This window comes from Salvelinus fontinalis, chromosome 32 (genome assembly GCF_029448725.1).
Source record: "Salvelinus fontinalis isolate EN_2023a chromosome 32, ASM2944872v1, whole genome shotgun sequence".
Lineage (NCBI taxonomy): Eukaryota > Metazoa > Chordata > Actinopteri > Salmoniformes > Salmonidae > Salvelinus > Salvelinus fontinalis.
Genome location: NC_074696.1, coordinates 36,031,842 through 36,056,069, shown reverse-complemented (window position 1 = coordinate 36,056,069; position 24,228 = coordinate 36,031,842). Strand labels below are relative to the sequence as shown.

The 24,228-nt window shown below is 42.5% G+C and overlaps 1 protein-coding gene across 3 annotated transcripts in view; it reads right to left on the bottom strand.

Annotated features, from left to right (window-relative positions):
- The window catches only part of LOC129831192 (semaphorin-6D-like), a 126,883-nt gene that overhangs the window by 94,347 nt on the left and 8,308 nt on the right, over positions 1–24,228 (bottom strand). For all 3 annotated transcript variants that reach the window (XM_055894302.1, XM_055894301.1, XM_055894303.1), the window contains one exon: positions 9,116–9,278. The gene's annotated coding sequence lies outside the window, so the exon portion shown is untranslated. The remainder of the gene's footprint in view (positions 1–9,115; positions 9,279–24,228) is intronic.

Sequence of the window (24,228 nt, the reverse complement as noted above, 5' to 3'; positions counted from 1 at the left end):
ACCAGTCAGCCTTACAAAGATTCTCGGAGTAGGAGGGATCAGTTATACCTTTCAGATCCTAATGATGAATAAGATCTTTTTGACAGGAGGGAGCTGGTTCTAGATCAACACACTTGCTCAGAGATGCTTTTTGAAGAGGCATCCTAGTTTTTCTCTTCTTCTCTCATTCTCTAATCTCTACCATAGCGCAGACCAGCACACCGTGTCCGGAATCCAGCTATGCAACCCCAGTGTGACGTCTGCCTCAGTATTCCTGGGTTGTATCGACTCATCAAGATCGTATTACAGACAGCGTACCGCGCTGGTTCACTCTGACATCCTTGTGCACATCCTTGTTGAGATGTCTGATGGGATGCATGTGATGGTTGTGTAATGTGTTACGTGAAGCTAATATCCACTCCAAGTATGTACAGTACATACCCTACAGTAAATGTGTGCATTCACACGGGAGTTTGTCAGGGCTTGGTTCGGGGTAAGACGAGACGTCGTCCTACCTGTAGACGATAAGACAGAATTAACATAACCTAAAAAAAACATTGACAGGTGTGGCCGTAATAACAAGATAAGAGGTAGTAACAACAAGACCGTCACTGTCACACCTGTCATCATCATGGGAGAGGCTGTCAGACAGGTCGGGCCACATGTAGTGCGCGGAAAGAGGAGAGCGGGAGAGAATGAAGAGGTAGGACAAGAAGAAAGGGTGAGCAGAAAGAGGACATAAGCAAAAAAGAGGAGAAAGACCATTAAGGGCGGAAAGAGCGAAGGAGTGAGAGCAAGCGAGAGAGAGAGAGAGAGCAAATATCAAGAATGCACCCAAAGCTGAAGAGAAGCAAAAAGGCCAAGGAAGAGGCATTCTTTTTAGGAGAACAGACATCACGTGCAAAAGGAGGAAAGAAAGGAGAGCTAAAGAGGCCCCTTCGGTGAGAGAGGGGGATGAAGAAATGGAGAAGAATGAGACGGGGGAGCAGGAGAAGGAGCAGGGAAGAGGTACTCTCTGAAAAGAGGCAGTGAACAGGTGAAAAGGGGAGGAGGGGGGGAGTGGGGGTACAGGGACAATCTTTGGAGTTGACGAGGACAAACGGGTTCTTGCTGAGTTCTGCTCAACCCAGTAAAACCCCACACCACCCCCTTCCTCTCTACCTGCCCCTTCTCCCTGGCTTTGCCTCCGGTCTGTCCTTTCAGCTCCACTCGCAAAGGTGCAGACATTCACTCCAAAGCAGAATCATACAGACATATAGTCACACACACACACACACACACACACACACACACACACACACACACACAGAGAGACACACACAGGGGGAGGGGAGCTGGCCCCACTGTAAGGGAAGATGAAGATGTATGTGTCCCAGTCACATGCATAGCGAGTGAACTGCACAGGCTCCCCAATGCTGTAGAATAGGTGACTGTGGGTGTTTACTAACAATGCTCCACAGTTTAACACTGCAAACAGGGTGGCTAAAACTGTACAGTCAGACCGGGACTGCAGCAGAACCAACAGGTCCTTGTTGCAAAGTAATTGGCTCTCTGTGTGTGTGCGCACGTCCGACCTGCGCATGCCTGTGTGTACACGAGTGGATTGTAAATGAAAGATACACACAGGCAATACACTTCTTTTGAGGGGCATTATGTCCTTGAGACATGGGAATATTATATGTGACAGCAAAAAATGGTAACCAATGGGATTGTGTGTGCATGCAGAAGAAAGGGAAAGTAGGAGACCCTCATATCTGCCTTGAATGTCAATTAGCTTGAGGAATATCCCCAGGAAAGCTTGCCATCTCTATTTGTAAGGTCATTATTTCGCTAATTGCATTCCAACCCTCATCTGTTGAAGCTTTGTTCGTGGAGACACTTTGAGGAATGAACCCCATAAAGTGTTGGCCCTTAGGACACAGACTCAGACAGATAAGGGATGTTTAGTTATGAATTAACCCAAAAGATATGGCACAGTATCTTACATTTGCTTGCTGCTATCATCACATGGGACATACTGAGAGAAAGTCCTTTGAAAGTCCTTTTAATAAGCTCAGTCATTGTAAATGTAAATTGTCTTGTATTAAGGACAATGCAATAAGTCAAATCCCTTATACGTGTGTCTCTCTCTATACACGCCTGTGTGCACCTACAGTCTAAGGAGCCAAGACACAACTCCAATCTACACCTTCCTAACTATTCCTGACATTGACAACATTATAGCCAAAGGCACACAACCAGACAACGAGCAATGTGGTCACTTACGTTCCTGGAGGAAGGGGTGGAGAGGAAAAGAGTCCGGAACCCTGAGGGTCCACTTAAGCTAATGAATGGCTTTTGAGGGAGCTCTAAGTCGTCTTCCATTAGACAAATGAGCAGGCGGTAGCCTTCACGTGGCTGCCACACCGTAATCACTCTTTCATTCTAATCAGGATTTCTTTAATGAACACGCAATCTCTTGTGCTCAGGAAACAGAATAGCTGTATTTCATTAAAATAACTTAAATGAATAGCTAGGGAAGATGGACAATAGGTCTGAGATCAGGTAATAGAGTAGGGCTGTCCTTGACCCCGCTTTTCTTGGAAATCAAAATTTGTCTTAGTCAACTGCTTAATGTTGTGTAATTTGCATATGCTAAATTGAGAAGCTTTATCAAATTCAAATTCGGCAGACCCATGACATTTCTTGTGTGGGCATTGGGCAAAGTTCAAGAGCGAAAAATGTATAATCACGAGTCAAGGTTCAGAGGTCAGCCATTTTGTGCCATGAACCAAACATGCTTATCCAATCATTAATTGCAGAGTGTAAATATTGGATAGGCGTTGCCTTAGCCAATGCACTGCTGATACGTTTTAACCATGAGAGTGACTCTTGGCTGAGATGGCACTGTATCACGTGTCAGTGCAGAGATTCCCAGGATATTGTAGCTCAAAAAGGGATACATAAAAAAAGGGTTGCACAATAAGTTACGCTGGTGACGTCAATCAGTGCATCGTCTTGTATCAGTCATGCTCTACTTGATTGGAGGAGAACACTACCAGAACTAATGTCAAATGTCTGGGAAAACCCTGCAGGGAGAATAAGGATGGTGAGGCTGCAAGGACTATAGGTTAGAGGTCATGGTGCATTGCCATGGCAAACCAGGGAAACGTGAGATGTCTGAGGAGTCTGATGAGATGGAGATTGGTTCAAGCTCATAGCACAATCCAAAAGAATCGAGTAAAAGCTTACAGGTTGAACAACGAAGTGAGTTTTTTTTTAAAAGTTTTTTTAAATGAATGCAACATGTGCAGTTTGATATCTGCGCTGCTTTTCTGCACTGTCAAAATGTCATCCCAAAACTCCAAAGTAAAAAGCCCCATATCCTCTAAGGTTCACAGGATCAAGAAGGGCTAGGCTACGTTTGGAGAGGGAAAAGTTATAGCTGGCACTATCTGGTGCTTGATACAGTATCTGGCATAACACGGTGATGTGTACTGTACGAAGCTAAGAGCCATAGACTATACTATGCCATGGCACATTAAGAACTACCAACTATAAACTACAAACTACTGAATCGCTAAAGGACGCAAAGGTACGTGACACAGGATTAAATGGGAAGCTTGAGGTTGAGGTTGTAAAAGCCAGAAAAGACTGTGGTATTTTTGGAGTCTTTTAGATATACACTACATAACCAAAAGTATGTGGACACCTGCTCGTTGAACATCTCATTAAAAAATCATGGGCATTAATATGGAGTTGGTCCGCGTTTGCTGCTATAACAGCCTCTACTCTTCTGGGAAAGCTTTCCACTAGATAGAACATTACTGCGGGGACTTGCTTCCATTCAGCCACAAAATAATTAGTGAGGTCAGGCACTGATGTTGGTCGATGAGGCCTGGCTCGCTGTCGGCATTCCAATTCATCCTAAAGGTGTTTGATGGGGTTTAGGTCAGGGCTCTGTGCAGGCCAGTCAAGTTCCTGCACACCAATCTCGACAAACCATTTCTTAATTGACCTCGCTTTGTGCACGGGAGCATTTTCATGCTGAAACAGGAAAGGGCCTTCCCCAAACGTGTTTCCACTGCTCCGGAGTCCAATGGCGGCGAGCTTTACAACACTCCAGCCGACGCTTGGCATTCCGCATGGTGATCTTAGGCTTGTGTACGACTGCCCGGCCATGGAAACCCATTTCATGACACTCCCGACAAACAGTTCTCGTGCTGACGTTTCTTCCAGAGGCAGTTTGAAACTCGGGAGTGAGTGTTGCAGCAGAGGACAAACAATTTTTACACGCTACGTGCTTCAGCACTCGGCGGTTTCGTTCTGTGAGCTTGTGTGGCCTACCACTTCGTGGCTGAGCCCTTGTAGCTCCTAGACGTTTCCATTTCACAATAACAGCACTTACAGTTGACTGTGGCAGCTCTAGCAGGGCAGAAACTTGATGAACATTCTATGATGGTGCCACATTGAAAGTCACTGAGCTCTTCAGAAAGGCCAATCTACTGCCAATGTTTGTCTACCCCCCCCCCCCCCCCTCCTCCAATAGATTTAAAAATCGCTTGACGTTTAATATCAAGGGCTCTAGCTTTAAGGAATGGAGAACACTTCCTAAAAATGGTTTGTAGGGGGTCAAAGACTTGTTTGCCTTCTTTCACTTGCCAAAAAATAAATAAGGTGTTCAAAAGTGTAAGGTTTACCCGAACCTAACTTTCTGGAACACCCTCAAACTGTTCAATGATCTGGTCACATACCTTTGACCTTCATCTATACCTCAGAACATGTGTATCCCTCCCTAGCCCACTTTCTTAATGCCACCAAACAGGGCAGTCTCCAAGTAAGGCTAAAATCAGGCCGACCCAGGACAAGTACACCATTACCCCATTGTCTATGCCACCACAACTTGACAGTGCCTGTTTAAATGAGGGGAAATACCTTCACATGGCAACAGTCCATCTGTCGTTCTGGGCTCAAGGAGGCGGGGCTTAGAGCACTTTACAGGGGGGCACTGATCTGATCCGGTTTAATCCACAGACAGAAGTAGACCTGACAACTGGACTGAGCAGCTCAAGCTTCTATCTCCCCCTTCCCCAAGTCAAGCCCCGCCCAGGGAGCCCGACCAGTCAGCTTAACCCCCTCCTCTACCCGACTTCCACCATTAAAGACTTTTAGATCAGGCCTTTACCCACCATGTGCTTTCAAAAGGTTTGGAGAAAACAACATGGAGACAATGGGCGGTTGATGGCTTCCCCTGATAATACATGCTTTTACCAAATAGGAATGGTAGATTGATATGGAAGTATGAGAAGGCACACCGGAAACAACTTGACTACTTGCGGTTAAACCCATGCAACATTATAATAAGTGTAATGTCCTCTCTGACTCCCCAACCTGTGGTTCACAATTCCCCAAAGCCCCTTCTCACACAGGTGAGAGGTCACATGACATGGTAGGAGGCTTGTTGCCATGGACACCAGGCTCTCCCCGACATTGCCTAAATGATACTTTCAACCCAACAGTCATTTCTGAGAGAAACAACACAGAAGGATTATTTGTTGCATTTCCAGCACAAATACTAATTTGTGAGTGAGCTATATCTTATCAACTTGTCACTCAATGGACCCTTCAAAAGTCTTGGAAAATAAATAACAAGGATGCACTTAATGCGCAAAAAGCCAAATTAAAGAGTTGTGGACTGACACAAGTTGACTGACATTTGAAGAATCACAAGCAACAACACATCTCAGTTCTGTAGTGAGGTTAATGGTTTCTTCTATCTCCACTGAGTAATGGTCAAAATGGCCGTCTAACTGAGGCGTATTAGGCCTATCTACCCCTGACTGGAGTTCAAAAAGCTTAGCAGCGTTCGTCTCCGTTTCCCTGTGTGCATCATCTCACCCCAATTATGCAGCTGATGCCTCTCCCTCTGCGCCTCCCCTCTCCCAAATCTCCCCTCTCCCACTCGCCCCTTCTTCCCTCGACCCCGCTAAATCAGATTAGCTCACAGCGGGCAGGGCTAGCTTTTCACCCCCACATTTTTGATGGATATGACTAGTCTGAAAATATCAACAAAGCGTATCCCCCTTAACCCACCACTCCCTGCTTGTCCGTTACGAGAGCTAGGCGCTGAGCAGAAGGAGAGAAGAAATTAGCGACAGGAGGTCAAAGGTCAATGGATTTGAACTGTCCCCCCAGGGGAGGATGACTTCCTCTCTCATTGAAGCCACGGCAGTTCAAGACCGACCACGGTACCGCAGGCATTGTTAGCAGATAACAGGATCCCCATTATAGTGAATGGAATGGCAATCTGGCAATCTTTGTGGTCAATCTTTCCTGTAAATAAAAAAAAATCTCAAGACAATCATGGTACCACAAACTCGACTTCATTTGGCTGCAATGCGCCGTTGAGTTTTCATGCAGGAATGAATGGTGTCACGTGATCGATGGCGTTGTCCATCCATTTGTCTATACAGATAGTTATTGGTCCCCCAATCACCACCTTCCTCTGTCAGTCTCTAAGCTGTGATATCAGCAGCATGTTCTTAGGTATGTATGCCTTTCCCTATAAAAATGCATCTGAAGCACAAAGGCTAGCACGATATTGACCTACAGGCCAATAGATATGGCACTTAATGCCTGCAATGTATTCAATTTCATGTATTCAATTTTATGAATACTTTTACCTGAAATGTAAAATATCAGACTATTTTGTTTTGTCCTGAGTTGTCGCTAAAATGATGTAGAGTATCTGAGGTAAACCTGAAATTCACAGAATAAATTCTAGGACATCCTGAAGTGTGCAGTCATCCAAATCCCATTAGGAAAGTAATGCACATGGAGAGATGAACATTTTGTGCTAATAACTGTAAAATAGGCAGCAGCGATTGACAGTAATGGTTCCAGACGATAATGGCTCCACAGCATAAAGCCACAATGCTTCAGCCCTTTCATCTGTGAGAGGAAATTAGGAAATGGCGCGTTACCTGTGGAGCTGCTAGAAAAGAGAACATCTACAAAACGGCACAAATAATGGGTCTAAAAGACATCTAGTTAGGCAAGTTAGATTCAAAGGAATCCGTTAAAAAGGATCCCTGACACTTTGGTTCCTATGTTATTTAACCATTATCATAAATTGTACAGCAATTAGGCCTATATTCTACAAGTCGTACATTCGGAATAATCTGAATTTAACCAAAAAGGTTTGCAGTAAGGGACGTTCCATTTGATTTCAATCACTTTTTAACCGCACTCCTTTTGATTTAAATGAAAGCTTCTATAAATATTTGCCAATGATAGAAGTAGTCAGAAAGTAACTTTTTGGATCTGAATGCCAAAACATTTAGGAGATAGAGGTGCTCAAAGTTGAGCCATTTCGCACACCCTATCCTACCTTGAGACATCCATGTCTAGCAAAACAATTGGGTGAACTGTTGGAGTCATATAGAATGATTATTCTAATTCTATAGTTCGAATTTAATAGCGGGCACAGCTAGTTTTTATTTTCTTAGCAAGTTGGGCCTAAATCGTGTTAGTAATACTAATCGCTAGTTAATTGGCTAGCTAATAAATGTACTGAATCAGAGCAAACATAATTAGCTATACAGCTGTTTGACATGATAATGAATTAAAATGCCAGGGAAGAGTTATTGTGACAGGGTAGGAACCAAAGTGTTGATAAGTGTTTCCTAGGGGACCCTATAATCTTTGGGTACATCGAATGTTTTCTCTTAGCTACTTCATGTAGCTTTCATATTCATGCTTCATGTATTCCTCTTTGATTCTGAAGATACTGTTGCACAAACGACATGCTGATTTAGGTCTACACCATCACTGGTGTTATGAAGCGGTATAGCTAATTATGTTTGCACTGATTCAGTACATTTATTAGCTAGCCAATTAACTAGTGATTACTATTACTAACACGATTTAGGCCCAACTTGGTAAGAAAATAAAAAACGGCTGTTTGCAGATGTAAGAAACAAACTAACAGTGTAATTATAGAACGCAAGTGGATTTATAATAAGAAGCGAAGAGAAAAACAGCATCGTTGTCATCAATATTGTTGCATGTGCTGCATTGACCATGCAGACTGAACGCAAGTGTCTCATGGTAGAGGAAAGACAAATGCGCTCCTTGAGTGAAAGGGGGCGGGGCTAGGTCTGTTGAAAGCGGCATGGAGAGAGAAAGCGGAGGGAGATGACTCAAGTAGCGAAGTAAATTATAAAAATGGACGTTAAACACAGCCTATCACATTTAACAAACCAAACACTCAAATACTGTTAAAGAAGGTAAAGTAAAAACCCAAACCGATCCATGCATCAATACCAATACCAGCCCTACTCAACCATTTATATTTTCCAGTGACGAAGACATGGATGTCTCATGGTTGGGTAGGGTATGCTAAATGGCTCAACTTTGAGTACCTCTATCTCCTAAATGTTTTGGCATTCAGGTCCAAAAGTAACTGTCTGACCACTTCCACCATGGGCAAACGTACGGAAGGTTTTGTTCAAATCTAATGGGGTGCGGTCAAAGGTATTGAAAATGAACGACCCGTAACAGATTTGGAACAGTTTATGGTTGCAATATGGGAATTGTTGCTTGACTTGATGTGACCACACTCTGCACCTGAGAGGCACTTCACATGGCTAACACGGTTCACATCAGGAAAATGGCCCGACAGCAGAAAAACAAAAATGTGCAATTTTTTTTAAATCCGAAATCCGATGCCCTAGATAAGGGTCCCTTGCTTAACCAACAAATGTTGCTGGATGTGTTCCAATGCTCTCACTCAAAACAGGTCAGAGCCTTTCCCATGGGATCCTCGTTGCATCCTGAGGCAACCTCAGAGATGCAGCACAAGTTCAACCCAATTACAGGAGAAAAGAGGCTTGTTGAGACAAACATTTTTATCAAAACACAAGTTATTGGGTGGCCGCATCAAACAAATAGGCCAGCTTCGTACTTGGACCGATTAATCTGGCTGCCACAGGGCACATTTGTACAAAGAAACCCCACAGAGGACTAAAAGTACACTAAGCCTCAAGTCTCCACTAGTAGGCCTATTTTTTCAGCATCTCCTCAGATTTCCTTCACTATGTCACATTAGCATTCTCGCTGTCATTCTCTATTCCTTCAAGGACAAAGAATGACTTACCTCAGCTTCTGAATCGTCCAACAACGGTGGCGGGATTCGATGAGCCAATCGGTACAGAGTGAACATCCAGTAGGAATCCCAAATCAGAGGACAGGACAGGATTCTGAATGGTTCTGAATTTAAGAGGTATGGGCTGAATTCTTCCTCCCAACTGACTGATTACCTGTGAGGAACAAAAGTAAAGAAAACAGAGTGAGCATTAGAGAGTGCTTGAGCATGCCAAGCATGCCACTCCACATGTATCCTTATCCTAACTCATTAAGAGGTTTTCAGTAGCCTTGTTGTAGCGGAGTCAGATTCCTCCAAGGTTGTTTATATACCAGCCCAGCAGCGGTCACTTTTACCATCGTCCTACTAAAAAGCCAGACGCCTTTAGGAACCATAGTCCAGGTAAACACTGAGCTCAGAAGTGGGAAATTCTGCCCCTGAATGGACTCCCTGTTTTGTTTTTTTCCCGTCAGTTCGGCCCTTCATGGATTGCATTAGGTCAGTTGCAAAGATGTAGGTGAATGAGTTCCTATTAGTGATGTGCGGGTTGACTCATAACCCATAATCCCTGGGGCGGACGCGTTTAGGGTCATTAAATATTGTGTTGCTGAAGGGCGGGAAGGGTGGTGGGCGGGCGGGTTGAAGAAAGAGAAACAATACCTTTTTTTTTTTAAATCGATCAATTTATAATTATTGTGTCATTTATATAGGCTACATTAAGGTTTTTCTTTCATTATTTTAGGCTATCTGGTATTAGTACATGAACCTAAAATTTAGGGCTTAACTCTACGTGCACCAAATAGCCCACACAGCGAATCGTGTGTGATATGTGTGATGATTGTGAGGCGCTATACAAATTTGACAGTCACAAGATGAGACTTCAAATACTATAGGCCTATGACACGTCATGGGAACTGTAACCTACTATTTAGATGGGTCCAATGGAAACTGAAATCTGGGCACTGACTGTAGGTTTATAACCCCTCACATAGCTTTAAAAAATAACTCCTACAGAATTAAGCATTTCTTGCAGTAAAATTATACACCAAATGTAGGTAAAACTTGGACAAGGACAGGACTGGGGAAATATGATTTCTTTCTTTCTGCATCTTGAGAGAATGCAATGCTCAAAGGTGCTGTCTTTATCATAAAAGCTGACAGTATTTCAACCACATAAAATATGCATCGAAGCCGAACTGAAATCTTATCAGAAACACCTTGGGTTGTTTTCGCAGCTTTCTTTTTCTATACAACCGGTCAACCTGATGTAATTTTGACAATTTGCACAGCAAATCTTTCCCGTTTTTTTATTGTATTTTCTCCCCAGTCCCTAAACGTCTTTGCTCCGTGAAAGATGACATAGAAAATTTTACCGATGTCAACTACTATAGATTGAAGCATTCATTCTATCGGTCTATTACATTATTCTGTTAAAAATAATAATTTTAAATCGTCTTCTAGGGAAACATATAATGACAAAAGAGAAGCTACATGCATTTAATTATAAAGAAGTTGACTAATATCCTTACCAAACTGTCCGAAATTATAAGCAAAAACAGATCTAAATCAGGCAACAACAAAAAATTCTGCAGTCTGACTGTAGCCTATAGCGCATTTCCTGTATTTGTAGGTTGGGTACGGGCCTCAGATTCCCACTTTATCACATACAGTCAGGAGGTTGCGGATGGGTTATTAGCAATTGCAGGCGGGTGCGGATGCACAAACAGCTGACCCGCAGACCACTAGTTCCTCTATTGAGAGTAGTCCCCCCAGGAGCACAGCTACATATCAGCCAAAAAGGCAGAACGTCTTCATCTTCTGAAGAGAATGAGGGGGAATTGGGGCAATCGGCAGGTCAGTGTATCTTTTGGATCAGATACATTTGTGCTGGAATCCAACCGACTATGTCTTTCCAAAGTGAACCAGATCTGTTTTATACAGCATGGGCCACTTTTCCTGGCTAAACCGCCGCTAATTAACAATACACACAAAGACAGAGGCCTATTTCCATGCACGGCCCGGGCCAAGTGAAATGCAGCTAACTGCCATCTGGTGTCAGGGGGGCAGGGCCGCCCACGTTTGAAGTTTCCAGAGGGTCTTTCAAATGTGCCGTGGCGTTTGCCTTCGCCCTGCCAAAAACACGCTGCCTCCCCCGTCGACTTCCTGATTGTGTTTAGCACAGGCTTTCAGCACAGCTGCTTGGGGAGTTTTTTTTCTCTCCCTCGAATGCAGCTCAACACAACATGCTTACTGAGCGCAAGGGGAAATCATTCTCTGAGCAGGGCACCCCAGCCAGACTCGGATATCAGGCGGTTGGCCCCAACCCACGGTTGTTAAGAGTTGAAGCCAGCCAATATGTCATGGTCTCTTTCTACAAAGAGGAAATGTTGGAAAAGGGCATTCTGAACACATTTGGGTGACACTGATAGTGTCATCATTGTTCAGGGTGGAGCCATGCTTCAGATAAGTGCCACTAGTAGGGGGTCTATACGTCAGGCCTTTGAAAATGAGCCCATTGGTTGGTATGCGATCTAAAATGGAAAGCTGCTGGGAAATTGTGGAGGCCAAAATACATCCTCTGCAATCAGAAAACACCACAGCCGGAATAACTAAAGTGGTAGAGTACAGAGAGAGATGATTAAAAGAAATTGTACTGAGGAGAAGGGTGCGGGCAGCTGAACGCTGAACGTGTAATCTCTGAACAGTAGAGCTTGGCAACCTGTGCCCCAAGACACAAACCAGAGCCTTTGAGCTCAGCTGAGATTTATCAAAACCATGCCTTTGTGTTCGGTGCTAACAGTTGAACGAACCTCAACTCTCCCCCAGTTTTAGAGGTTAAGGGGAGACACAGCAAACCTTTAGCAGGAGAAATTAGCTATTGTCATGACTTTAGGAAACCTACTTCCACTACCCCAAAATCCTTGTTTTTCCCCTTAAATCTGTTCCTGGGTCAATTTAAACCCTTTTCCAAAGAAACCATTTCTCCTGTCATGGCTTGTTACCTTGTCAGTAGGGGGTTTCTTGTTTCCCTCCTAAAGTAGCTTGCCCATCAACAAAGGATCTGTCATTGGGAATTAGCCTGGGGCAGGACGTTTCTAGTTTAACTGAATCCGGCCCTTGTTCTGGGTCCTAAGTGTGCCCATTGTGGTCCGGATCACCACAGAAAACCAAAAACGAGATTAAATCTCAAAACCCGACCACTCCTCCCTCGCTATAAGACCAAAGCATGTTTTGCTGTGGGCAGACTGGGCAGGAGGTCAGCCAAGCAGGTCCGGGGTTTAAGAGCATTTCAGATCTGTGTTGTGACCAAATTGCCTACTCATAACACTCTAGGACTAGTCAGATGTTTGCCAAAAAAGCATGTTCAACAATGGGTGGGATTACAGTCTAAAATAACAGAACAGTGAAGAATAAATTCAAGATTTCTGTGCACCAGGTTTGAAAGTCTTTGACAAACCTTTTTAATTAAATACTTGAAGATTCTGATTACAAAGCCAAATATAAAATGGCTAATTATTTAATGAACATTAAAATAAAGTTGGAACTGGTTTAGAGAATGCCAAGAGTGTGCAACGCCGTCATCAAGGCAAAGGGTGCCTACTTTAAATAATCTCAAATATATTGATATGTTTAACACTTTTTTGGTTACCACATGATTCCATATGTGTTATTTCATAGTTTTGATGTCTTCACTATTATTCTACAATGTAGAAAATAGTAAAAATAATGAAAAACTGGAATGAGTAGGTGTGTCCAAACTTTTGACTGGTACATATATATATATACAGTACCAGTCAAAAGTTTGGACACGCCTACTCATTCCATATATATATATATATTTATGTATTATTATAGCTTCTAATCATCAAATTGTTATGTATATCACTTCGCTTTGGCAACATTGACCTTGTCATTCATATTTAAAGCATATTGAATTAGAATTTAAGCGAGAGCGAGAGAGAAAAGAGAGAGAGATGCATTGCTTTGACCATGTTTGACTGAAGGACTGTGAAGTGCTTCAGGGCAAAGCAGCTTGTTTTCTACAGACACTTCTTACCCCATCCCAAAGAATTGTGATATAATGAACAGCATAGCAGCTTCATGTGAACAATCCACCTCTCTCACCACCAGTCCAATCTAATACCTGACTAGAGATATCTAGAGGCTCTTCAGATTTTCAACATGCCAACCTCCTCTCGCCTAGACAAGAGTTGACCTAGGTGTACCCTAAGATAGTGTGTGAGAGAGAGAGGGAGCGAGAGAAGCAGAGAGAGAGTGGTAGAAAAGGAGAGAGCGAGAGAGACGTCAGGGCAAATCAGCAGCTGGTCCAACGATACACCCACACAGTTGACTTATGGGCCCGACAGAGCCTCCAGACAGAAATGGGCCCCATAGGAACTAGTGTTGTCATGATACCAGATTTTTCACTAAGACCGATACCAGGTTTAGTATCACGATACTTTATACCATCACGATACAACAATGAAAAAAAGGAGGCATATTAGCCAAAGTCACAGAATGGCACTTTATCCAGACAGATAAACACAGCTACTGCTCTGTTCAATCGTTGGTCATCTTTTGAGTTCAATGTTATTCGATTTGAACATTTCCATGCCAAATCATTTTTGCCAGCTATGCATTAATGAATCAATTATACAATCATTCAATAAATATGACTTTTTACCAGTCCAATTTCAAAACTACAAATGGTAATAATTGATTTTGTATGGTGCATCTCTATTGATAAACTGGGTAAATAAAGATGTAGTCTAGGTCTATTCACAATCCAGGTGAATGCATATTATTTCAACAGGAGTGTGTGCATGCATTGTCTTGAGTTTGTTTTAGCTAAGAAGCAGAAGACAAACAATGCCTTCCATTTTACGATGTATTTTATTAGTAACTTGGGCGGTATATTGTATATACCGTATACCGGGGTATTTGGAAAAAGCCACGACATGGTTTTTCAATACCGCCAATACTATTTGAAGTAAAAAAATAAAATACAAAAATAATAATATATGTAGGTACTTCTTAAGTAAATACCTGCTGTCAACTTTTACAATGCCTTAGGAGATAAAGAACATTGCGTTCCTCATTTCAGCTGTCACATTATTATGAATCTTATGGTAGTCCCCAGTCACGTGTCACATGGTGTTTGTTTACATGCAATCAACTACGAGAGACCGGAGTCTTGTGAGTCACTCACTGTTGTGCAGCATGTGCTAGGCGATCAAATTAAAGTATGGAATTCACAGCCAGATATCTTAGAACTATTAAGTTAACTGTTTAAGATGTGTTAAATGCTGTGCATGGCGGGCAGGTAACCTAGCGAGCCAGTTACTGAAAGGTTTCTGGTTGGAATCCCAGAGCTGACCAGGTGAAAAATCTAATGATGTGCCCGTGAGCGAGGCACTTACCCATAATTGCTCTTGTAAGTCGCTATGGATAAGAGAATCTGTTAAAAAATAAATGTAAACATTTGGTTTCCTTATTTAGTAGCTAGTTAGCTATCTAGCTAAGTGGCTAGCTTCTTCAAAAATCATGCATTCACTTGGTAACAGAAGGGAATCCCCTCCAGGATCAAGAGCCTGGCTAGCTAATAATTGTTTTGAGCTTGCAGCAAACTGGGAATAGCATTGTTGAGCTACTTGTATAGTTTAGGTCAGAAACTGTACCAAAATGTTTGTAATGCGCTCGATAGCATTTAGCTAGCATTCTCTATGGGATAGTTGTCTAAAGTGGCTTCATCTCCCTGACTCCATTTTTTTTTTGATAAGTGCAGATTAAGGATGCCTAGTTAAATAAAGGTTAAATAAAAAATAAATTAAATAAAAAGGAATGAGACAAGAACAAGCCACGTTAGAGTACTGTCCATTCTGGTTCATATTAGGCCAAACCAGACTCATTTCAGTCTGCTTCAGAGTCAGACAAATATGAGCCCAGACCCACTCCGCATGCTCTTAAGCGATCAGCCTCAATAGATGTTATAGAAAAACACAGCGGGTAACAGCATATAGCGGTTTAAGGCGGTCCATCATATGCTCTCCATCTCTGCTTACCCCGCACTGTTCCATTTCTGATACATCTTTCCAAGAAACTAGTTAAAATAATTGAAGGGTGAGGGATTGGCGGAATATCATTCCCACTAATGGTGTGTTTTGTATGATAATAGCTGCACGAGCACTGCGAGAATCTGATTAGCTACTCTGACATTATCATGTTAATCTAGGCCTTAAAGAAACTGGGCCTGTTGAACATTGATTTTCATACTTGCAGGGAAATGAAAGCTCTGCTAACCCAATATCTACCCGAGTGACTCGGAACAGCCGGAGTATATGGAAAGACGAAGACATTAGTGCTAACTGTTAATTACGAACATTACTCTCCGTGAATGGAAGGATGGAGACATGATTTGGACCACCGTTTCCACTACAGCCAGGCAAAATGATAGGTTGCGTGACTGGAACCACTTTCTTAGCGGAGTGGATTTAGGTCTACTTCGACAACAAATTATTTTTCAAAGTGTATTCTGTTGCAATTCAATAGGCTAATACAATGAACAAAAATATAAAACGCAACATACAACAATTTCAAAGATTTTACTAAGTTACAGTTCATATAAGAAAATCAGTCAATTAAAAAACATTTATTAGACCCTAATCTATGGATTTCACAAAATGGGAATACAGATATGCATCTGTTGGTCACAGATACCTTAAAAAAGTAGGGGTGTGGATCAGAAAACCAGTCAGCATCTGGTGTGACCACCATTTGCGTCATGCAGTGAGACACATCTCCTTTGCATAGAGTTAAACAGGCTGTTGACCGTGGCCTGTGGAATGTTGTCCCACTCTTTAATGGCTGTGTGAAGTTGCTGGATATTGGCGGGAACTGGAACATACTGTGTCGTACAGTACACGTCAATTCAGCACATCCTAAACATGCTCAATGGGTGACATGTTTGGTGAGAATGCAGGCCATAGAAAAACTGGGACATTTTCAGCTTCCAGGAATTGTGTACTGATCCTTGCAACATGGGACCGTCATTATCATGCTGAACCATGAGGTGGTGGTGGTGGATGAATGGCACGACAATGGGCCTCAGGATTTCATCACTGTATCTCTGGGCATTAAAATTGGCATCAAAAAATGGGTTCGTTATCCATAGCTTATGCCTGCCCATACCATAACCCCACTATGGGGCACTGTTCACAACATTGACATCAGCAAACCGCTCGCCCACACAACACCCATGCTGTCTGCCATAAACATTTTTTTACTTTTTTTATTTAACCTTTATTTATCTAGACAAGTCAGTTAAGAACAAACTCATATTTACAATGACGGCCTACCCCGGCCAAACCCGGATGACGCTGGACCAATTGTGCAACGCACTATGGGACTCCCAATCACGGCCGGATGTGATACAGCCTGGAATCTAACCAGGGACTGTAGTGATGCCTATTGCACAGTGAGATGCAGTGCCATAGACCGATGCGCCACTCGGGAGTCATCTGCCTGGTACAGTTGAAACCCGGATTCATCCGTTAAGAGCACACCTCTCCAGCGTGCCAGGGGCCATCGAAGGTGAGTATTTGCACACTGAAGTCGGTTACAAGGCTGAATTGCAGTCAGGTCAAGACCCCGTTGAAGACGACGAGCACGCAGATGAGCTTCCCTGATACGGTTTCTGACAGTTTGCACAGAAATTCTTTGGTTGTGTAAACCGACATTTTCATCAGCTCTCCGGGTGGCTGGTCTCAGACAATCCCGCAGGTGAAGAAGCCGGATGTGGGCTGGCGTGGTTACACGAGGTCTGCGGTTGTGAGGCCGGTTGGACGTACTGCCAAATTCTCTAAAATGACATTGGAGGCAGCTTATGGTAGAGAAATTAACATAAAATTCTCTGGCAACAGCTCGGGTGGACATTCCTACAGTCAGCATGTCAATTGCACACGCCCTCAAAACTTGAGACATCTGTGGCATTGTGTTGTTTGACAAAACTGCACATTTTAGAGTTGCCTTTTATTGTCCCCAGCACAAGATGCACCTCTGCAATGACCATGCTGTTTAATCAGCTTCTTGATATCCCACACCAGTCAGGTGGATGGATTATCTTGGTAAAGGAGAAATGCTCACTAACAGGGATGTAAACAAATTTGTGCACAAAATTTGAGAGAAATAAGCTTTTAGTGCATATGGAAAATGTCTGTGATGTTTCATGATCTCAAATAAAAGATGGGATCAAGACTTTACATGTTGAGTTTATATTTTTATATTTTCCATCAAGACCTTTTGACGTAAACAAATGAAACGTGACAATGGCAGATGTGGCTAAACCCCACATTGTAACTCCCATACCTACCTTGACACTTCAAAGGGCAGTCACCTAACGAGTAAAGTCGTTATTTTTATCTCTTATTCTTATCTGTATTTTTTTTACTGCATTGTTGAGTAGGGGCTCGTAAGTAAACATTTCACTGTAAGGTCTACACCTGTTGTATTCGGCGCATGTGCATGTGACTAATAAAATTTGATTTGATTTAAAGTTTGATTGCCTGTTGCATTTCCCTATTCCCAAGGGTAGTTTGTTTTTATGGCCTTTTACTGCCCCTTGTGATGTGGGTGTGAGGTATTTCTCCTTGTTCAAATGATTTCCTGGATGCACCCTAAGTACAATTTTAAAGACGAGCAATTTTATTAAAGGTGCCACATGCAAAGACATGCAAAGACTTTTGGTCAGAGGGCAACATTTTAGTAAAAGGTGAGAGTTTATTCTGGATGCACCGTTTTAGGAAGGACAAAAACAAACAAAGTGAATCACACACACACACTTAAAACGGCTCAATATAGCTCCAGCCAGATAAAATGCACTATTGCTCTTTGAGACCTACAAGCTGCTTCAGGTTTAAGAGAGGCAATTATGTTTACAATCCTTATAATCCAGAGTTAGCAACATAGCAAGTTATCTTCCTCCATCAGCGCTCTCCCTCTTAGGAGGCGAGGTTTGGGTACAGGCAGTGCTTCAACCTCATTGCAACCTCTCTGCACCCCCTGACCCTCTGTCCCCTTCACACACTCCCAGGTTTAAACATAACCCCTTTTCCAAACCTAAGCCCGAACACCAGTCAAACCCCTCTCTCCGCATAAACCAAGTCCTAAGACACAAACCAGATGTTTGGTTCTGGTCCAGCATGAGTTAGAGAGAGAAAGGGTGGAGGATGAGCGAGAGCGAAGAGAGAGAGCGAGAAGAGGACATGGAACACTCCATCTTTGTCACCTGCTTCCTGTCCTCCTTCCAGTCGCCACGCTGTCAACTGCCGTTCCATCTCTTACTGGTGACGCCATTGTTGGCCAAAGCCAGATAGACTGAATGTGGATCAGTGAATTAAACATCTAAGCTAGGTCCTGGTGTAAACTATTTGTACACAAGAGGTAATTGAGGACTTTAAGAATAATGGGAGTCATGTGCAACACATGCTGGTAGGGATTAAGGAGATAGGGGAGCAATGAATGAATATGAAACTCACTGAACAGCTCTGAAGTGCAGAAATCCAATCTCTGGCTCCTTCCATTTTTTGCCTCATTTCATCTCTCAACCTGATTACAGAATATATTTTTTTAATGGCATCAGCTGGCAATTTAACCACACCAAATCATCTGGTGTGTGTATTCTGACAAAGTCAAATTTCTCTGTTGTCTAACCGCGCTACTGTAATTATTGTTCCATTAATTGCCATAGAGAGGCCTTGGAACACTTACAGAGACCATCTTTTCCACTAAGCTCCATGTGTTGCAAAAAGGCGTTGTTTCTGCAACGTTTCAAGTGCTTGGAAGAGACAGCTTGCAGCTGTACATTTTGGAGAGCTCTTTCTTCTCCTTTTTTGGACTTTTCTCAATCCTCATCAGACTGGGACAAAGTTAAAGATCTTGAGCGTCCGTGGCCTCTCAATCTTTCCTCAGTGCGGCTCCTCCCCTCCCCCGCTCCCTCCCTCCCTCCCTCTCTCTCACTTTCTCTCTCTTCCTTCCCCTTGCTTGTTAACTCTCTTTCCTCCTCCTCCTCCTCCTCCTCCCCTCTTTCGGAACACTAAGGAATTCTGCAGGATTAAAAAAAAAATGTTTTATTCCCCCTCACGCCTCTTCACCCCACTTTGCTTGCTTCTACTTTCACATTCCTGGAACGCTTGTGCTAAGGAGTTTTGAATGTTGTGTTTGTCAGCACCTGCACTTCGACTTCAAACAAGCAAGTGAGCAAACAAGCAATGAGGCAACAAAAAAACAGAGTAGGAGCAAGAAAGAGGAAAAAAAAGAGGGCACGAAAGAAGCAAGAAGTTGATAAAAACTGGCAAGCCTGCATCTGCAAAACTCCCCCTACAGAATAGGCCTTCCTCCATGCAATGACTTGTGTTATCTCCACGTCTCACCAATAAAGCTCATAAAACAGTCTCTGTGCTGCATATCAGCAGACACCATCAACCGTAAAACTGATTTAGCTACCCCCGATCTCCCTTTGAAGCAGGCCAGTCGCAGAAAGGACTCTTCAGCCATTTTATTTGCCAACAGCTAATCAATGAAGCAGGAAAGAGATACACAATCATTAAGTGAATAAGAGTAGAGATCATTTGGCACAAGCACCCCCAAGCCCCTTTGAACCTTATTTATAATTTAAACCTGTCCCCGGCTTTAAAAGTCGGCCGGTTTTTAAAAGGAGCAAAGCAAATAAGCTGGTATTTAAAAAATAAATTAAAAAATACATATTTAACCTTTATTTAACTAGGCAAGTCAGTTAATAAACAAATTATTTTTTACAATGATGGCCTACCTTGTATGGAGGGGATGTGTTGACAATTAACCCTTTGACGTGTACCATCACATATTTGTGGTCATTGTTGAGTAGTCCCTGCAGCGTACCATCGCAAATATGTGATTCGAACAGTAGAAACAGAACGTAAAGTGCATTCAGAAAGTATTCAGACCCCTTGACTTTTTCCACATTTTGTTATGTTACATCCTTCTTCTAAAATGGATTAAATATCAATCTACACACAATATCCCATAATGACAAAGCGAAAACAGGTTTTTAGAAATACGTTATTTACATAATATTCAGACCCTTTGCTATGAGACTCAAAATTGAGCTTGGGTGAATCCTGTTTCCATTGATCATCCTTGAGATGTTTCTACAACTTGATTGGAGTAAATTGATTGGACATGATTTGGAAAGGCACACGCATGTCTATATAAGGGCTCACAGTTGACAGTGCATGTCAGAGCAAATACCGAGCCATGAAGTTGAAGGAATTATCTGTAGAACTCAGACAGGATTGTGTCGAGGCACAGATCTGGGGAAGGCTACCAAAAAATGTCTGCAGCATTGAAGGTCCCCAAGAACTTAGTGGCCTCCATCATTCTTAAACGGAAGAAGGTTGGAAGCACCAAGATTCTTCCTAGAGCTGTCCGCCCGGCCAAACTGAGCAATCGGGGGAGAAGGGCTTGGTCAGGGAGGTGACCAAGGACCTGATCTGAGCTCTGAAAGAGCTCCAGACTTCCTCTGTGGAGATGGGAGAACCTTCCAGAAGGACAGCCATCTCTGCAGCACTTCGTCAAATCAGGCCTTTATGGTAGAGTGGCCAGGCGGAAGCCACTCCTCTGTAAAAAGGCACATAACAGCCCACTTGGAGTTTGCCAAAAGGCACCTAAAGGACTCAGACCAGGAGAAACAAGATTATTGGTCTGATGAAACCAAGACTGAACTCTTTGGCCTGAATGCCAAGCCTCACATCTGGAGGAAACCTCGCACCATTCCTATGGTGAAGCATGGTGGTGGCATACTGGGAGACTAGTCAGGATTGAGCTAAAGATGAAAGGAGCAAAGTACAGACAGATCGTTGATGAAAACCTGCTTCAGAGCGTACAGGACCTCAGACTGGGGTGAAGGTTCACCTTCCAACAGGTCAACGACCCTTAGCACACAGCAAAGACAACACTGGAGTGACTTCGGGAGTAGTCTCTGAATGCCCAGCCAGAGCCCGGACTTGCTGTGCAGTGACACTCCCCATCCAACCTGACAGAGCTTGAGGGGATCTGCAGAGAAGAATGGGAGAAACTCCCCAAATACAGGTGTGCCAAACTTTTAACGTCATACCCAAGAAGACTTGAGGCTGTAAACGCTGCCAAAGGTGCTTCAACAAAGTACTGAGTAAAGGGTCTGAATACTTATGTAAATGTGATATTTCTAAAAACCTGTTTTGCTTTGTCATTATGGGGTATTGTGTGTACATTGATGAGGGGGAAGACTATTTAATCCATTTTACAATAAGGCTGGAACATAACAAAATGTGGAAAAAGTCAAGGGTTCTGAATACTTCCCGAATGCACTGTATGATGCAACAAACAGCATTGTTGTCTGAAAAGCATCTAAACAATGTTTTGTACTGATGGGAAATGTCTTCACAACTTTATTCCACAATCTCACCTTTTATTGTAAAAGATAAATGCAAACGTCATCATCTAAGCATCACACGGAACATCCACAGCCAAACTAATTTCATAAACCAGTCTAAATAACAGGCTGCGCCGACAAAAAAAACATTGGCGACCTAACAGCTAGACTTGTTTACAATGTACCACAGCTCTTATGAGCTCAAGGGAGAAATTTAATATTGTTTAGAAAATAAGTGTGTGTCAGCTAAGCTAACAGCAGCTAAATGCTTTATGATGGCAGCCATGTTTGTTAATGCAAGCAAAAACTCCCTAAACCCAGAATGTTTATTTGTATCTTATAGTGAATGGCAAAGTCAAAGTTGGTTGCGCCTATTGCCCAGAAAATAGTTAGTTTGGCCACTTTTCACCATATTACAAATCTTCAATGTACTTGTTACAGTGTATACCAGAACCAGAGCACATGACTTGACAAGTCGTTTACAGTTGGACAAATCACAAAGCAAATAAACTGTTGTCACCTCACAGATCATCACCCCAAATACAAGCCTATTGCCTAGTCTAACCGTAGAGTGAAAGCTAAACAGGGTTGCCAGATTTGGGTGAAACAATTTTAAGGGGGTTTGTTGGGGATTTCAAGTCCATAGGGGGTAGAAATGGGGGAAGTTATCATGGGGGTATATGATGCAGTAAATATTAATATGACGGGGGATTTATCAATAAATGGGTGGCAAACACAGGAGAAGTTTATTAGTTAAATAAAAATAAAACACCTGGAAAGGGGTGTCTAAACTGGCAACCCTGAGTAACGATAGTTACATTCTAAGTCAGTCGGGTGAACCATCCCCTTTACCTAATTTTGTTATAACATCTTTGGTCTGACAGACGACAACCAGAATGCATTGTATGATGTCAACAAACATGGCGCCACAAATAGCTGCCATTTTGCTTAGCATTGGCTCATCATGAGTCAGTACAACCTTCCAAAAAGTATTTTACACACATCATATCTGTCCATTACAATCTATGCAAGAATCAGAATGCATGACTCGTCAGCAGTACTTGAAAACATGTGACTGAAACAGTAACTACAGTATGCTCCATACATACTTACGGTGTGCTACAGTCAAAACAACAACACGATATACAGAAACTATAATGATAACATAATAAGGTACTTACTTTGATAGGAACACACTAGTGTCCAAAGTTATTATTAGCAAGGAAAACAACAAGAAGGCATCAGCCGGAAAATGTGCCAGGGGTAAAAAGTTTGTGCAAGTTATGTTCTGACTGGAGATGCCCAAATGTCTGCGTACTTGATCTGGGGAAACACTTGGGAAGTGCTTGGGCTCTCGTCGAAGACAGCTCAGTGAAGCCTCAAACATAAATTGTCCGCAATAGTTAAATAGGCTACTTCTGTGAGAATTAATGAGGCGGAACACACCTCAAACTGTTGTTCAAAAATAAAACTTGTTAGAAAATAATTTGAAACTGACAAGTTGTAACATAGCCTATAGATCATTTTGCAGGCAGCATACCTTGGTTTTGGAACAGTGAGTGCATTCTTAACATCAAGCGCATAAAAAAATACTCACGCTGGGGCGACCGTTAGAGATATTTGAAACTCACACGTGAAAAGGTTAATTAAGTCATTTGGGGAGAGTATGCTGGGTTTGTGGATCGCGACATTAGGTCAAAGCTAGCTAGTGAGTGGCAAACTGTGAAAGGAGCCTTCCGATAGATTTGCAGAAATGTTTTCATCGCATGCAGCAGGGAGGATCATGGGGAGTCTACACAGGCATGCGGAGATTACCGCTGAGCTACAACACTAGGCGTCAACCGAAATCCCCCGACGATGACGACGGAGCAGCATTTCACAGATCCTTAATTTCTACAGGAGGCAATTGCTTCATGGTATTTATATACTCTGACATGACTTTACACTGAGCAGAGACCCGTTGCTGCCGAATTGGACAAACTATCATCTCTTACCAAATGCAGGCCTATAGCAATGCTAAAAGCAAAACACTATAAAGACCTGGCTTTATGTTCCTCCCAGGTAATGCAATAAAAATAGTGTTATGAATCTGTGTGGATAGAACCAATAACAGGGCAATAGAATAGAGTGGAAGAAATTAGGAAATTGTGGGATAAATTTGGAGATAGATTGAAAAGCTGGTGGGACAAGAGAAGAAGAGGAGAGATAAAAGTTTATGGTGTGAGAAGAGGTAGGGCTGTCAGTCAATAAATAATATAATAATACTCGTTGGAAAGGTTTTCATCTTCAGCTCACAATCTGTGGATAATATACGATTAGAAAGGTTCAAACATCACAGCACAAATTGAAAAATATATGGCACATGGAACCCAAACGAGGGTGGTCTATGGTGATAGGTGGGATGGTCTGACAGTGGCTGAGGGTTGGGATTAAAGAGCTTATGTTTGGTGATATTTGTTATGTGACTGCTTTATATAAAAGTACCATGTATGTAAAATCAAGTCGGAAATTTACATACACTTAGGTTGGAGTCATTAAAACTCATTTTTCAACCCCTCCACAAATTTATTGTTAACTTCTTTCAGCTAGGGGGCAGAATTTTTATGTTTGGAAAAATAACGTTCCCAAGGTAAACTGACTATTTCTCAGGCTCAGATATTAGAATATGCATATAATTGAC